Source organism: Arctopsyche grandis, chromosome 1, assembly GCF_051622035.1.
Source record: "Arctopsyche grandis isolate Sample6627 chromosome 1, ASM5162203v2, whole genome shotgun sequence".
NCBI lineage: Eukaryota > Metazoa > Arthropoda > Insecta > Trichoptera > Hydropsychidae > Arctopsyche > Arctopsyche grandis.
This window is the reverse complement of record NC_135355.1, coordinates 38,182,287-38,199,737: the sequence shown is the minus strand read 5'-3', so window position 1 is coordinate 38,199,737 and position 17,451 is coordinate 38,182,287. Positions and strand designations below refer to the sequence as shown.

General features: G+C 32.7%; 1 protein-coding gene across 1 annotated transcript in view; it reads right to left on the bottom strand.

Annotated features, from left to right (window-relative positions):
• The window catches only part of Fili (Fish-lips), a 181,655-nt gene that overhangs the window by 66,384 nt on the left and 97,820 nt on the right, over window positions 1–17,451 (bottom strand). Inside the window, exon 2 of the mRNA XM_077426905.1 lies at window positions 3,831–3,919. The gene's annotated coding sequence lies outside the window, so the exon portion shown is untranslated. The remainder of the gene's footprint in view (window positions 1–3,830; window positions 3,920–17,451) is intronic.

Here is a 17,451-nt window from a genome sequence, read left to right as displayed (position 1 = left end):
TAATGGGATTACTCCCGCTTGAACGTACCACTGCGAATTTTCCTTTCAGTCATGTGGGGATAGATTTCGCAGGACCTTTTCCTGTGAAGAGTGGTTGCAATAAGAATTCTAAGATAATTAAGGGTTACGTTTGTGTCTTTGTGTGTTTTTCCAGTAAGGCAGTTCACTTGGAACTTGTCGGAGACTTAACGAGTTCAAATTTCTTAAATTGTTTAAGAAGATTCGTAGCCAGACGTGGCAGGCCCAATACGATATATTCCGACAATGCTACTAACTTTGTCGGTGCAAGTCGTGAACTCGTTAATTTAGTAAAATTAATTTACGAACGTCCTCATGAGGAGAAGCTACTACGGTATGTAGCCTCCGAAGGGATTCGTTGGAAGTTTAACCCGCCAAGGGCGCCTCACATGGGAGGGCTGTGGGAAGCAGCGGTTAAATCCATGAAGATTCATTTAAACAAGGTGTTAAAGGCCACCACCTTAAATTTCGAATCATTTTGTACGGTATTGACTCAAATAGAAGCTTGCATGAATTCCCGTCCTCTTAGTCCCTTGTCTTCGGATCCACTAGACCTTTTACCCCTCACACCTGGACATTTCTTAATTGGCAGATCCTTACTCGCTCTTCCAATGGAGGTTAAATATAACACTAATGTCCATGCCAATCTGCTTCAGATACAATTGACCACAGCAGCATTTTGGAAACGTTGGTCGGCGGAATATTTACATTCTTTGCAGTTACGACACAAATGGAAGAAGGACTCGAGCAACAATCTGAGTGTGGGTCAAATGGTCCTGTTAAAGGAGGAACACATGCTGCCAACCCGATGGGTCTTGGGTCGAGTCACTAAATTGTATCCCGGACCAGATGGCAGAGTTCGAGTCGTCGACGTCTTTACTGCCAGCGGAGAGTTTCGTCGGTCCAGTCATCTAGTGGCGCCATTGCCGATTCTACCACAAGGACCACTTGACAGGAAGGAAGATCAGCAAGAGGGAGGAGAAACAGCAGCTTCAATTCCGTCAACTTCGGTAGCTTAGTTTAACCCGAAGACACTACCCCCAACTCATATTACTTATTAGATGTAATCATGAGTTTAAATCATTCAATGTTAATAGTAGTACTCCGTAATTCACTTTAATTGTGTTGTGTGTATAATTTAAGCTATTTTCATTTTAACATTCGGCAGTATATATCTCCGAATTTAATCTAATCATTTTGTCTTTATAATATAAGACTTGTCTCATGTCATCACTCGGAAGGATTATATCCGAGTTTAAAATAAACTGTTCAAATTTGACAGTTAAAATTAGATTCATGATTTGTTAATGTTAGTCTCCAAGCCACACTTAATGGAGCATCTTAAATTATTTCATGTCTACTTAATTATGACCTGCCGGGAGTCATCCGCAGGTCTTATGTTTCTTGTTATGAAAACATAAGTTAACTCTTACTGTTTATAGTATTTATGTGAATCATAGAATAAGTAAATATTATAATACTGAACATTTCGATGTTTAACGTAGAGACATCTATAATCATAGTTCGCCTTCATTTCCTGCTTGTAGGAATGAATGAATGACTTTCCAATTTACTTTTAATTTAGCAATGTTTGTGCTACTTGTTGATGAAATCAAGTTAACTTAGGAGCATTACACTCACTAATCAAGTTTAGTTGATCGGTAATAGCTGATCTGTCTTGACAACTGTAACAGTGTCAACATTGTATTGTCTAAGTTAACATCAAGATGAGGAATGCTTAAGTTTTAAACCATATACAGTCCACTCTCTCTTCTTTAAAGTAAACTTATCTTGTAATGCTTATTCACAGCTTCAAAGGAGATTTCAAAAATTTTAATGTAAATAGAAACAACATTCACCAGAGGTATACCTATAAGTTGAAATATTACTGAACCAATAAATTGATTTTATCCTCACACTGGATGAGGCAAAGGTTTCATTATTCACCCTCTATTTAATTATTTTAAGAGCTATGATTTATTGTAAACGACTCGTCAGTAATGCTGTAACTCTGTAGAATAACTGTATTGTTCAACAGTTTTCCTATGTGGGACTATGTTCCGACTTTTGTAATGACGTGTGGCAAACAGTCTTATTAACTGATTGTCGATTGGCATTATTGACGAGTTGGCATTAGTGTCGGCCCAAGCGGAAATACGCGACGGTCGACAGAGTCAGAGTTCGAGCAGACGGCGTACGGACAACTTGTGTTCCGTACGCTCCGCTGAACCACCACGTGCAAATTTTACATTTCAATAAACTACATCAAACCATTATCGAAGTCTTTTCCATGTAATATTATCAAATAAATAACAAAAATTATTTTGTGCATCAGTAGAGAAATTGACGGGACGTACTTACACCACGTCAAAATCGGGACTGTCCTGGCCAAAATAGAACGTTTGGTCACCCTATGTAAACTCTAAATATTATAAAATGTAAATTTTGTGAATTTATCGCAACTGTTTTAATGAAATCAGATTAATTGGCAAACCCTGATAGGAAACGAATTACATATCCAAGGTCTGGTCAGCAGCAGAGGATTGAACCCGTGACCACAAAATTCAAACATCTCTCACTATCCATGATTTATGCTGCTGGTTATTTGATTTGAAAGTCAAACTTAATATTGGAACGATGAACTTGAGAGACGCGTCAAACTGTTTATAATTTACTGCACTGATATTCTGACTTGACTGAATTCTTATAAACGACAAACTCGCACACTTCGGGCACGGTTTCGTAAAGTGAATCTGATGATGTCAATGTTTATCTCATATTAGTTTTATCTTATCTTTTTTATGGTTTTGTTATTTCCATAAACGATTTCACGTATGTATTTATTCAAATAAAATTAAGGCGAGCTATAGCGGCACGGGATACGTAATAATACATATTAAAATTCCTTACTTAATGTTTACTATTAGATTGTTTTGCCATGTGTAAGTTGTTTATATTACAAATACTGAGCAAAGCCGGGTAAAACCACTAGTTATTTATATTTTATCATGTCTCCTCGATTTTATACAAATAAATATACAAATAAAACCTTCAATCAATTAGCGAGCGAACATAACCTTAATATTTTTGATAATACGCATGAGCAAGCAAGTAGAGCAATAGTAAAGAGACTTTTTGAATAATCTTACTAATTGTGAAATTCAATACTTACATTTAATTTATTTATTTATTTTTTACATATACATATACCAGGAAGGCCTTACAGGGAAACCCCAATGCGCCTTCCTGGCCAATTACAAACAATGCAACATTTTTATTACAAGTCGTTGATTAACGAGACACTGAAAAACTCGCAAATTAATGAGACATCTATGAATTGTACATGCATTTTATTGTACCATAATCATACTCAAATAGTGGTGACATAGTAGGTAGGTGACATAAGGATTTTTAGCCAATTTTAAACGGGAACCGTTTCAACAATGAAATCAGAAAATTAGCACACTCTGGTAGAAAACGATCGACCTGGAGTCACAAATATCCAAGTCTGACCAGCAGCACTACATATGTACTCAGAAAAATTCTTTTCAATCGAGTTGAGCTCGTGGGATCGAACCCGGCGCCTCTCGGTGTTAAGTAGAAGCTTGAGTTTTCTGTTTTTGTTATGTTAATTTCCAAATTTTATGTGTGACTACGAGTATGTTTACCCTTTACTTTATTTCTACCAGCGGAAACCTACAATTGGTCTTCTGAAATGTAATATATTATTTTTCTGTTTTGATTTAAGACTGTTGGTTTTCCTTTAAAAATAAAATAAAAATAAATAAACACGTAATATGTATGTAACTCACCTAACAATGTTGAATGTGGAATTGTTCACCGACAGTATCCATCGTTGTGGCGAAGATTGGCACACTTCCACGTGGCCAAACTAGCATTTCTGAAAACACACAACAAAGAATAAAAGGTAACATTTTAAAATTTTGTATCTTTCTACGAAAAAAAAAGCTTTTAAGAACATAAAACAGAAACACGTTAGTGCCGGCCAAGCTATAGTTTTCAACGATAGCGATCAAACGCATTCCGCGAAAGCTCGTCCTATCACATTCAACACAACAGAAAGAGAGAGCTTTTCAAACACCCCGTGCATAATCGAACTTTCACAGTTTAATTTGCGCTAATTGACGACTTCAAAGTGGCCGTTTATACTTTACGAACTGCGTTAATTGCAATCGGCCACGCTCTTGCATTTTCCGAGATGAAAGCTTTACGTTCCACCATCAAACGGATAAGTTGAAGCCCTTAAATTCCCTTTTTACACAACGACACAAGTTTCAATTGCTCCGTGTCGAAATAAAAGCATTCCTCTTTTCAAAGCGAGTGTCCATTGAGATGCCTTCGCACGGATGGTGGTGTGCTTTTAGATGCAAATCGCGTGCGGTTTCTCGAAATCTGTGCAAACAAAAGATACCTGAACGAATTGTGTCAGAGTCACAGTCGGAAATAGTCGTATTGTGGAAAAATTTCGGAGTCGGAGTCGCGTTTTTGCTTTAACGACTCGACAGCCCTGGAATTGAGCGAGTTTTTCTAAAACTATACCAATAATTCTTTCCGCTAAAGTATTCAAATTTAATGTATCAGAAAGAAAAAAAAATGGGACACAACTTTATCTATGTATTTGAAGAATTTAAGATGTATATAAAACAAAATTCGATAATAAAACATACATACATACACGTTCACACATTCCGACTTTGAGAGCATTTTCGATACCTTCGATTTCGGAAATGTAAGGAATCTTATACAAGACAAAAGTTCTACTTTCGGTTGTCGGATTTCGTTCAAAATTTTTTATTACTTATCACCACTATAACTATTATATACATAAAATATCAAGAAGATAAAAATACTTTAAAAGCTCAAAATAAAATAATGAAATAGTGGTTAAAAAAATATATTACTACCGGCTTATGAATTCTAACCCAAATCTTATCAACTCTAAGTTAGTACATAAAGAATACAAATATACATTTTCAGCTTGATATGCTGAGTGGTGTAAAAAAATCGAGTTGTCACAACATTTTTGACTTTTCTAAGAGGAAAAAATGCCACTTCCGGTTGATTAAATTTAATGATTTTTGTTTATTTCCATCACATAATACAAGGATTTTACTTGAATTTTCTCGTGAAGAATACACATATTCAAAGGGTCTTAAAATATCGAACAAGAGTAGACTGCCAATTCCGGTTGACGGGAGTTAACCAAATTTTATGAATACATTGGTATTAAGCTTAAACTTCTAGATATGAAATTTCAGTTCAATGGAAAAGGATAAAAACTCGATAAAAACTTCTAAAAGTAATAATTCTGGTTGTGGTAAAAATATTTTAAAATACAAGTGTATAAAATTTATAAATCTATTACTTGTAAAGAAATTTCAGTTTGATTTTTTGAGTGGCTTGGGAGTTAATTGAATACAAAAACTTAATAAAAGAGGAATCCTATAGCGGGAGGTACCATTTCCGATCAACTTAAAATTTTTCTTATCTATAAGCAGTAGCTGATATAAAGTGCTGCTTGCTGCGTGCCTGCTTTAGGTCATCGACTTTAGATAGTCTTTAATTAATATTATGTATTAGATGTATTATGAACATTTATAAGGATTGTAAATAGGTTTTTGAGCTCTTTTTCCTATTATGCTTTAGATTAACATTAGAATAATATAATACTGTAATTACTAACCAAATTAAATTAAAATTGTAAAATAGAAAATGATCAGTAGATCAGTAGCTATTAAAATAGATATAAGATGTATTGTGAACATAATTTCGTAATAATAAAAAGCATTTAAAAATCAAAATATAAAGTTTCCATTCGATAGGACTAAAGGTGTTCAAAAAATCCCCAAAATACACAGACACACACACACATTATTTCTAGACCATGAAAACGTGATCAGTGATCGATTCCAAGTTCGAATCAAACAAAATCTTAAGTTTGAATTTTCGCATTATCACAAAACTTCATCTATTGTTACTTAGTACACAAATAAAGTAATAATCGTAAGTGAAACGTAAAGAAGGTATGTAAAAAAAATAGAATCAAACAAGACTAACATAGCTATTTTTGTCATCTTTTCTCATATTTAATTTTCGTCCTGAAGTTGAGTCAGAAGAATAGTCGTGTGTTGGTTTTGAAAGGATTTTTAAAATAAACTCCGTTTTACAAACTTTGAAACTCGCCGGGCGTGTCTTAAGATGTCGTGTCTTGGTTGTTCCGCAAACTTTCGAGGAGTTTGAAATGCAAACGACATAATTAAACAAAATACAACGGATAAGTATTTTCAATTACCCAGAGACCACACAGAAATCTTTGTTCGAGAGCGATATCATAACTTCCAAACATAACTCACGATTCAAACTAAAAAAACTCAAAACTCATTTATCACCGTGTAAAATATTATAATATTACAACACCTGTCAAAAGTTCCCCTGAAAACACGGCTAGACACGTTCAATTCGTGCGCAATCTGGTCCAGATGAGCACTCTCTCTCCTTTGTCTCGCCCATTGTTTATAAATAATTACGACTTGACATTTCATCCACAATTAGACTATCTTTGATGGTAGACCCTATAAACTGTTCGCACGCCATTAAAACATAAAGGATTTATTTTAGTTGCCAGAATGACGCTTGTGAAACTACGCAAATAAAACACGCGAATACGCGTCATCTTAAGGAGATTTACCAACATTCCGCTAACAATCAGGGATGGCAACAAAAATACTTGAAATAAGTCAACGAGCTGAAGCGATGCCATAACATTGAATTAAAATAAAAAAATACGTGTTTTATTTATTCTTTTGTTTGAAAAGTCTAATTATCCGCAGTGTTTTGAATATTGATTGCGATACTTTGAATTTTCTTTGAATATATAAGGATAGATATGTATTAGGTAGCTAAATATTAGGTCAGCTATCTATAGTAGGTCTTTTGTAGAGAAATACATACTAAAGTTGGCAGTTAATGTATAAGTTTGATCAGTACTATTATTGGATTCATCATATCGTCCGTTTTTTTCATCATATCATGCTGATTAATTATTATGACTGACCTGAAGCATTTCAATGTTTTATACCTATCTAATACATATATCTAATTTCGAAAGAGGCTTTGTATGTATAAGCTTTGGTTCGTAGAATTCTAATTTTCTATGACGACGACATCGATATCGATTTCGAGTCTGTTTTCGATTTTGATTCCTCTTTCAGTTCCGGATCCGGATTCCTTTTTCAGTTCCGGATCAGGATTCCTGTTTTGGTTCCGGATCCAGTTTACTTTTTAAGATCCGGTTCCCTATTCCTGTTTCAGTTCCAGATCTGGATTCCTGTTTCAGTTCCAATTCCGATTTCAGTTTCAATTCCCTTAAATATAAAAAAAAACCGTTCGTTTCTGAAAGTGTCTGAAATTCGTGTAAACTTACATAAGCTGTCGCGTATTCGATTTTTTTCTGATATAAATGCAATTGTTTTAATAAAAAATTGAATGTCATTTAATTGCTATGAAAATTTTATTTTAAAATTAGTGTCGGTTTTTCGTGTTGTGTGATCAAATCAAAGGTATTGAAAATGCATCTTGTATGCTATAAAGGTTTGTGAGTTATTAAATATTCCATTTCTTCGGCACAATTTGTATTCAACAATTTGCACTCGCATTTCATACGTACATTTATATTTCAAAAAAGCATTGTCGACGGAGTAATTTTTCTTTGAAAGAGGAAAAACGGCTGGAGATTTCCCGAAAATTATCCCCAAAGCAATTCTGAAGTTTCACTAAGTAATTTTATCTGTTGAAGAAGGAAGTCAACTTTTTCTTCTACCGTTGATTGCGAGTATTTTTTTGCCGCACTCTCTAGGAAATATATTTCCTCGTTTCTTTATCATTTTCGAATCAACTGTGCGAAATCGCCTAACCATTTTCGCACTTTTAATGGGTCATTTAAGTTTCCGTACTGTTGGATTGAAATTGTTGCACCGTCTGCGTCTCCTTTTGTTGTAATTTATAATGCATACAAAAAAAATATGAAAAAGAGCAATAACATAAGCTGCGTGGAGCAGGGAAAACGGGAGGAAAAGTGGAAAATTCAATTATCCCCGTTGCTTTATCCGTGAGAGCTTTCTTTTATACGAATAAATACAAGCGGGGGTTTTTCTAATTGAAAAGACGTCCAAGGCATCGAATGTTTTCACTGGAATTTTCTTTTATTTCCCCCTACTTCATCTTTCACCCCCCCCCCCACTTTTCTTTTTCGAATGTAAAGAATAACACTTATTACTAGTGTAATAAAAAAAATCAACGTTGAAAACGAAACGAACGATCATTCAATTATAAAAGCTTCAATTGCTTTGACGTTCCGTTTCATTTGAAATCTTTTGCTAAATTGATTTTTAGTTTGTAATTCAAAGGTATTGAAAATCAATCCAATGGAAATGTAGGTACATATAATATATACAAATGCCATTTCTAAATTAGTTTTAATATCCTTTATATATTTACATGTTTCATAATGATCAAACATTTTGAAAATAAACTGAATATGTGTTATGTGTATATCATCACATATTGAACGATTATTATTATATTTACGATAATATCAAAATATCCAGATCAAATCGAAGCACTTTTGCTTTATTTACCGTCTAAAAATCGTATATTTTCAAGAATTTTTTTAAGCAAATACCTGAATGGAATATGCGCCGTAATTGAATCATATTCAATCAAGTTGACGTTGTCAAGCGAAAGAGACAAAACGTCAATAACGGATGAAATCTATTTTCTTTTTTTTTTGTATAGGTATATATAATATATTGCATGATGTACAAATTCTATTTTTGTAAATCAAACGGCATGGAAACGATTTTTCATAACGTATTATATCAAATATTTAGAAGACAATAAAAATGGGGCAAAAAAAATTTTATATTTTATATTAATTCAATTATTCTTGCCCTATTCTATCTCAGATAGGTGAAATAGGGGTAGGCTTCATAACACAAATTCACGTATTATTATTGCCTTTGTATTAAAATCATTTATTAATTTTAAAATTTAATCAACACGTTATAACATATATGTACATACATATGTATGTTATAGCTTTTTTATATTTACACGATGCGTCGCCTAGCCCCTAAAAATAGTACTGAAGTTCATGAAGGGTAGTTTATTTGGTTGCTTATCCATTGAATAAGTTTTCCCAGAATCAAGAGCCAAAAGTACCAAAAAGGTAATAGAATAATAAAATTCCATCTAAATCGTTAGGTCAGATTAATAAATAAAACTGAAGACAAGAATTGCTCATTCGATAGTAAAGGAATGATTACAAATATACTACGAATGTTAAATATGTACATATATTTGTATAGCCGCGTATTATTTCTGCGACTTTTTTCCACAGAATAATTTTACTATCCAGATCTACATACGTACATATGTATATATAAATTTAATATAGTTCTATCCTTATAACGATAATACGAAAGAACAACTTTACAAACATGCTTGTTTAATAGAAACATACATATATTTGTATATTGTTACAGCAAATCTGTCTATCTATATTTGTTACAGTAAATGTGTATTCCGATGTGAAAGCATACTTTCACCAGTAGAAGTATAAAGTTAACACACATATCGTTAAATTATATTATTTATATTTATTTTTTTTTAGAACTCTTCAAACAAAACAATGAACGAACATAAGAAGCTTTTCGAAATATTGTTAAAAGTATTCTTTCACTGACGCTTCAAGGAATTCATATTCCGAATACACTTTCGTTGAATCCTTGAATTAGATCCTCTCTTTCCCCAATAAAACACAATTCAATAACAAATTATTCAATAAAAATCATTTTTCTTCTTACTTCTCTCGTATAATCTATATATTTTTGACTCTTATGTTGACTCTTTCAATCCATATATCTTAGAATATTCATCAGGCTCTATTTAATTAGATTAATTTTAAAATTTAGCTCATACGTCTTCGCATATAATCCGTATGACGAATAGAAGTCTACTGGTAGTTAGTTATCCCTGATAGCAACTATCAGGGATATCATGAAACGATAGTTTGTAACCCCGAAATCTAAAGAAATATGTAGTTTTTCGTATCAACTGCGTAAATCGAGCAACGGATGTATGTATGTACATACGTACGTACTTTGATTTTTTATTTTTAAATGCTTTTTATTATTACTAAATTATGTTCACAATACATCTTATATCAATTTTAATAGGTACTGGTCTACTGATCATTTTCTATTTTACAATTTAAATTTAATTTTTTTAGTAATCATAGTATTATATTATTCTAATGTTAATGTGCAGCATAATAGGAAAAAGAGCTCAAAAACCTATTTACAATTCTTATACATGCTCATAATACATCTAATACATAATATTAATTAAGGACTCTCTAAAGTCGATGACCTAAAGCAGATTGTGCTTAGGTAATCTGTGTTTATACCTGAAGGGTATAGACATTTTGTTGTAATCACCGAGACTCTTCACAAGTGTGTTAGTATGGTTATTAGTGATTCTGTCATATAATCTACTGGTTAGTTTGTTAGTAATGTCTGTAACAAACGGAATATTATATATGGCATGCAGTTTGTTTAAGTTAGTATATATGGGTTTATACATACGTATGTTTCTTATGATTTATTTAGATTTTTCTTAAAAAGAATCGAAGCCAAGGTTTATTGATCGCGAGAAAAGTTCGGGGAGTCGGCGTTAAGGATGCAGGCTGAATGCAGCGGGGAAAAGTGCGCCGAATTTTCCGCCGAAATAAACAGGCCAAACGTGAAAATTTTCCTCGTGGAAATCCTTCGTGGGTCGCCGGGGACTTTTCCGAGCCGTCGCTTCAAATGTATATGTTACGCGGGGTGATAGATCCTCGCGGGCGTGACGCGTGGGGGTATTAGCGCAAAACCCATATTGAAAGCGGCTTTCATGGCTTTCCTTCAGACAATGGACTGGCTGGTGGAAAACTGGCGCTAGTCGATTATTTCCCCATCCCCGGAAAACGGTCCCCCTCCACCCCACCCCAGCCCCCTCCCGATCCACCGCTACAACGCCACCTTCTTCCCGTTGCGGGAAAATCGATGCCGCTTTTCCGATGTGCCGCGAAATGTACCTGGTGCTCAGTTAACGCGCTTAAACGCCCGCTCGCCATATCTCCCCCGACTCCCTCCCTCAAAACACATTTACATTTTACAACCGTATCGTTATAAGCTGATCGGTTCGAAGGTGCATCGATGTGGTATTTCAATTTTATAAATTTTGCGATTGCCAGTACGAAAATGCTTAATTCATCGATGTACTGCGGGAAAATGGAAAATTTATTAGCTGAAATTTGTATTTTCTGATATTGAATACTATTTTTTTATAAAAAAAAGTATATATGTTAGTTGAATTGAAATGGTTGGATATTAGAAATAATCTTAAATTAAGCACTTTAATATTTGTATATAAGCTAGATAAGAATCTATTACCGAAATATTTGAATAATCACATAGTTGGTGTAATTTGTAGGTTAAGAAATTTATTAAGTATAAAGAGTAAAATATTAATATATAATTGTATTGTACGGCCTCATACTGTATGTATATTGCGCTACAGTGCTCAATCTATTTAGTGGATTGTGTATTGATAAACTGCAGAAAGTGTAGAATAGAGCCATGCGTGCAATTTTGAATGTGAGGAAACGAAAGAATGAAATTTTTATTTTCTGACATTGAATACTATTCTGATGGAACCTTTTTTTATAAAAGAAGTATGTTAGATGAATTGAAATGGTTGGATATTAGAAATAATCTAATGTAAGCACTTAAAAATTTGTTTATAAGCTAGATAATAATCTAATACCGAAATATTTTAATAATCATATGGTTGGTGTACTTTGTAGGTTAAGAAATTTATTAAGTATAAAAAGTAAAATATTAATATATAATTGTATTGTACGGCCTCATACTGTATGTATATGGTGCTACAGTGCTCAATCTATTTAGTGGATTGTGTATTGATAAACTGCAGAAAGTGTAGAATAGAGCAATGCGGGCAATTTTGAATGTGATGAAACGAAAGAATGAAATTTGTATTTTCTGACATTAAATACTATTCTGATGGAACCTTTTTTTTATAAAAGAAGTATGTTAGTTGAATTGTAATGGTTGGATATTAGAAATCGTCTTTAATTAAGCACTTTAAAATTTGTTTATAAGCTAGATAAGAATCTATTACCCAAATATTTTAATAATCATATGGTTGATGTACTTTGTAGGTTAAGAAATTTATTAAGTATAAAAAGTAAAATATTAATATATAATTGTATTGGACGGCCTCATACTGTATGTATATGGTGCTACAGTGCTCAATCTATTTAGTGGATTGTGTATTGATAAACTGCAGAAAGTGTAGAATAGAGCAATGCGTGCAATTTTGAATGTGATGAAACGAAAGAATGAAATTTGTATTTTCTGACATTAAATACTATTCTGATGGAACCTTTTTTTTATAAAAGAAGTATGTTAGATGAATTGAAATGGTTGGATATTAGAAATAATCTTAAATTAAGCACTTTAAATTTGTTTATAAGCTAGATAAGAATCTATTACCCAAATATTTTAATAATCATATGGTTGGTGTACTTTGTAGGTTAAGAAATTTATTAAGTATAAAGAGTAAAATATTAATATATAATTGTATTGTACGGCCTCATACCGTATATTGCGCTACAGTGCTCAATCTATTTAGTGGATTGTGAAAGAATGTTAGAAGTATCTTAGATGAATTGAAATGTTTGGATATTAGAAATATTCTTAAATTAAGCACTGTAAAATTTGTATATAAGCTAGATAAGAATCTATTACCCAAATATTTTAATAATAATTTAATTAGGAATAGAGATATAGATAATTATAAAACTAGAAATAGGAATAAATTAATTATAGGTAGATTTAAGAAAGCAAAAACTACAGGTGTTTTCCACAGAGGTGTTCAAATATACAACGCCCTTTCTGAGAGCATTAGAGGTGCTAGTAACATTGGTGCTTTCTTGAGAAGTGTTAATGGATACCTCTGTGGAAGATGACGTAATTATATATGTAAGTTTAATAAAATGCTATGTTTGGAGTTATATTATATTATTTTAAGGTTACTAATTATAGTTTCGTTAATTTTGTTATCAATGTTACATATATTATAGTTGTTAGTTTTAGTTTAAAACTGTTAATTGTGAAATAATTCATTTGCAATTTGCTATTTAATAATAAATAAATAATAATAATAACAATTTGTGAATTAAGTCAAACAGAAATATTGTATTTGGAACTGAAAATTAGCCTTCCGCCACTTTCAAATATAACGGCTTATATATTTAATCTAAAGACATGAAACTAATCTGAAGATGTTGATCTTTTATCAAAATTTTCTCACGTATTATATTATTATATATATGTAGGTTTATTTAAATGAAAAGAAAGACTATCGGTGTGCACTAATCGGTTATAAGCATACGGTCTCTTCCACTTTAACAAATTCGAATTTGATACATATAATAGAATTATGTATGATGCGAGAGTAGCCATCCTATCAAACGGTGAATAAAATTGGTTTAAGCGGTTTATCAGCTTACATAAAAATAGCCTTTTTATTGGTTTCACTCACTGTTAGTTCTGTGACATACCTGCCCGTCAAAAAATTGTGATCTGATTTTGAACCACTTCCACTCTACAGGTCGATTTGATATCTTACTAATGTCTCCGACATGACGCTAGAGGAGTTTAATCGTTAACGAACTCATTAAAATTTACATCGGAATCTTGTGTCAAATCGGATAGCTGACAGCTTTAGTTAATCCTATGTAGCGTTAGACTTACGAGAACCCAGCCGCATTCGTGCAATATGTTAAAAGGACCTAAAATGTTTTTTTAACTTTACCATATGTTATAATTCAATGCAAGGTCTTTAATAATATTACTGTAAGCTTTGCTGTCTATAAAATAATTCGAAATACGAAATATGAAATCAAAACTAGCAAAAAATAAATTTGGTGGCCCAACTTTTGAAGATTTTTGGCCAAATCAATTGTACGTAGCTTGCACTTTTGCGACATGAAGCTAGAGGTTAATCATTAAATAACTCATTTAAATTTATATGGGAATCTTGTGTCAGATCAGAGCTATACATACGCTTCAATGTACCATCCCTTTGCAACTCATTTAAACATTGGTGAAGCTAATTTTTCACTCTCATTTATTATAAATTCAAATTGTATCTAAAGTTTCGTTTAAAAGTCCATTTTTAGTATGTGAAAAAATCATATTCATATTATACATACATATATACAATTAGAAAATGAGAATGATTTAATAACAGGCATACAATGTTTGATTTGAATAGGTCGCATAATTTAATCACTACATACATACATACATATGTTTCCCATTAAAAATATATTTTTCAAATAAAAAAAAAATCTATTATCCATATTCTGCATCTATCAAATAATAAAAAAAATTAACTACGTATACATTTTTTCTGGGTTTGGTGCAAACAATCGAAAAGCGCCAGACAGACTGAACCACAGATTAACTGGATGGCTACTTTAAACGCAATTCTCGACTTCACGAATGATAGATTGCACATCAGATGACGAGTAACCTTTCGATGTGCACAGATGCAATTATTAAAATGGTAATTATTAAAATTGAGTTGGATCTTTCTGGCGAGTTTAATAAGCAAAATTTGGAACTAAAGTATCAGAAGCACAGAACGTATACATAGTAGGTATGTCGGGATTTCGCTTAGTGTTAGTGCGAGCAGTGCGCACGCATAAGGTAAACGTGTCGTTAATCTGTGGTTCAGTCTGTCTGGCGCTTGTCGATCGTTTGCACCGCATCGATTTTTTCTCTAGGCTTGTAATAAATAAATAAAATATTTTGAAAGAATTTAGAACTATTCCAATTTGAAATAAAAAGTGGATATTTTATTTTCCAGACAGCTGTTTATATTTTATTGTCAAAATTCATATTTTAATAATACATATCTGTGGTATAATACAATCATAATTTATGTACCAGACGGCTCCATTCATCTCTATGCTACACTGCAATCATCTACTTGCCTTAATCTTGCTTTTCAAATAGTTGTTGCATATAAATTGTATATTTCACTATATAATACCTAACATATATGTATATCTATGTACATATGTACATTCTCTTGGGTACCATTCGAGTATTGCCTTTGCTCATCTTCTAGCCACATGTCTCGTTCTGTGTACGTAACGTTTGCGCTATATTAAAATATACCTACGTTTGTATGCACATATATCAAGTAGAATATATCCATACTTGAATTAGTTCAATATCTTACCCTGAATTTTAGTATACACATTTTGTACATTTAGTACTAGTAATGACAGACACAACTCATTGTGGAAAACGAGCATACATTCGAATTTTATTCGTATGTTATTCATATTATAATGTTACTTTTATTAGTGTTTGGATATGCAAAATTTCATATCAATATATGTACATACACATATATATGTCCATATATGGTAAATTTTTCTAAGGTTTTCCTTGAAAATAAATTTAAAAAAGACGACATCCACGAAAAGTAACAGCACGCGTGAATATTGTATGGCTTGAATTATGTGTGTACGTTACTTAAGAGATAAATAACATTGTTCTCGAGTGTTGAAATATTTAAACTTGAATTCCAACATCGAAAATCGCGTTTCTCTAGTGAAAATTTACGAAGTCGCTGAATAAATAATTTCAGCCTAGTTTACATCTCACCAGCTATCGTAAATTATTCCTAACGATGCAACAGTTGCGTTATTTATAATTAGCAAAATTCTACGAAGCACACTTACACACACTCGTGAGTGCGCTTTCTATCGACGTTTTCTATATATCGGTGTAATTTTTTTCACCTTAAGATTTTAACATTTTTGCCACACTGTGATGAGTGATCAGGACTTGTTTTTTATTTTATATTTCTTAAATTATTATTATTCCCTTAACGTATTAAGCTTAAACTGATAGATATGAAATTTCAGTTCAATAAACTAAAAGGTTTCTGAGAAAAACATAAAATACCTCGATTCTCTAGAGTAAAAGTACTACTTCCGGTTCAGATAAAAATATTTAAAAAATATCTAGTTATAAAGATTATTATTTATATCACTTGTAAAATAAAAACTTCAGTCCGATTCAGTTGGCGGTTTGGGAGATAATTGAATTCCAAAACTTAATTATACATACATATGAGAGTTAAAACTATAAATATTTAAATATTAGAGATAACGAGAACCTATAGAGCAAATTTTATAAAATATAGAGTGAATTATAGGCGTTTAAACAATTAAAATCTGAAATGGGCATATCAAGGCGAAAAGGTTGAAGATAGATTATGGTAGCCTTACGTACCGTCATAGACGTCACCGTATCCGAGATTCTGGATATTTGATACGCATTGTATACGATATTTTACCTCCAACGTAATGGCAGACGATACATTAACGTATATTGATGACCAAAATGAGCAATATGGCAAAGTATGAAAACGATCGGATAAGAGATAAAAATGACCACTAACACGAAAGCCATGTGAAACGTTAAGGAGGTAAGTAATAAGTAATAAAAAGAGGACACCTATAAGGGGAGGTACCATTTCCGGTCAACTTAAAAATTTAAAAAAAAATTACGTCATATCGATAAGAATTTCAGTAACCGATACTTAGTTTCAGTTCGATAGGCCTAACGGTGTTCAAAAAGTCCCTGAAATACACAGACACACACACACACACACACACATTTTTTCTAGATCATGATAACGTGATCAGTCATAGATTCTGAGTGCGAATCATTCAAAATCTCGAGTTTGAATTTTCGCATGATCACAAAACTGCATCTATTGTTACTACGTACATATGCAGATACAGTAAGAAATTAAGATGCACATGGAGAAGTGTTGTTAGCACATCAACGCCTGACAAACTCGGCTATATATCACGACATTGCGCCGTTTCTATTAACGTCTCAACATCGTCGGAGATCCAATTAGCATCATTGCTTTGAAAATCCTACTGAATAAAAGAGGCGAAGGGGAGAAAAAGGAAGAGAAAGATTGCGGAGACACCTCGGCTTAAGCCGCCGCACAAAGACAACTCCGACGGCTAACACTTAAGGCGACAATAAAACTGATTGGTCCAAACGAAAAAGAGACTTCATCACCCTAAACTTGGCGTCCTCCTTTCGAAACCACTATACACACATACGTAGGTAAATAAGAAGGTGAGTCGCAAGTTATTCGAGCGATTCGCAAACACACGGCGAAGATGAGCGCGGTGGGAGTTTGGGTGTCCGCGGAGGGCAGTTCGGTAGGAAGAAGAAATGAATG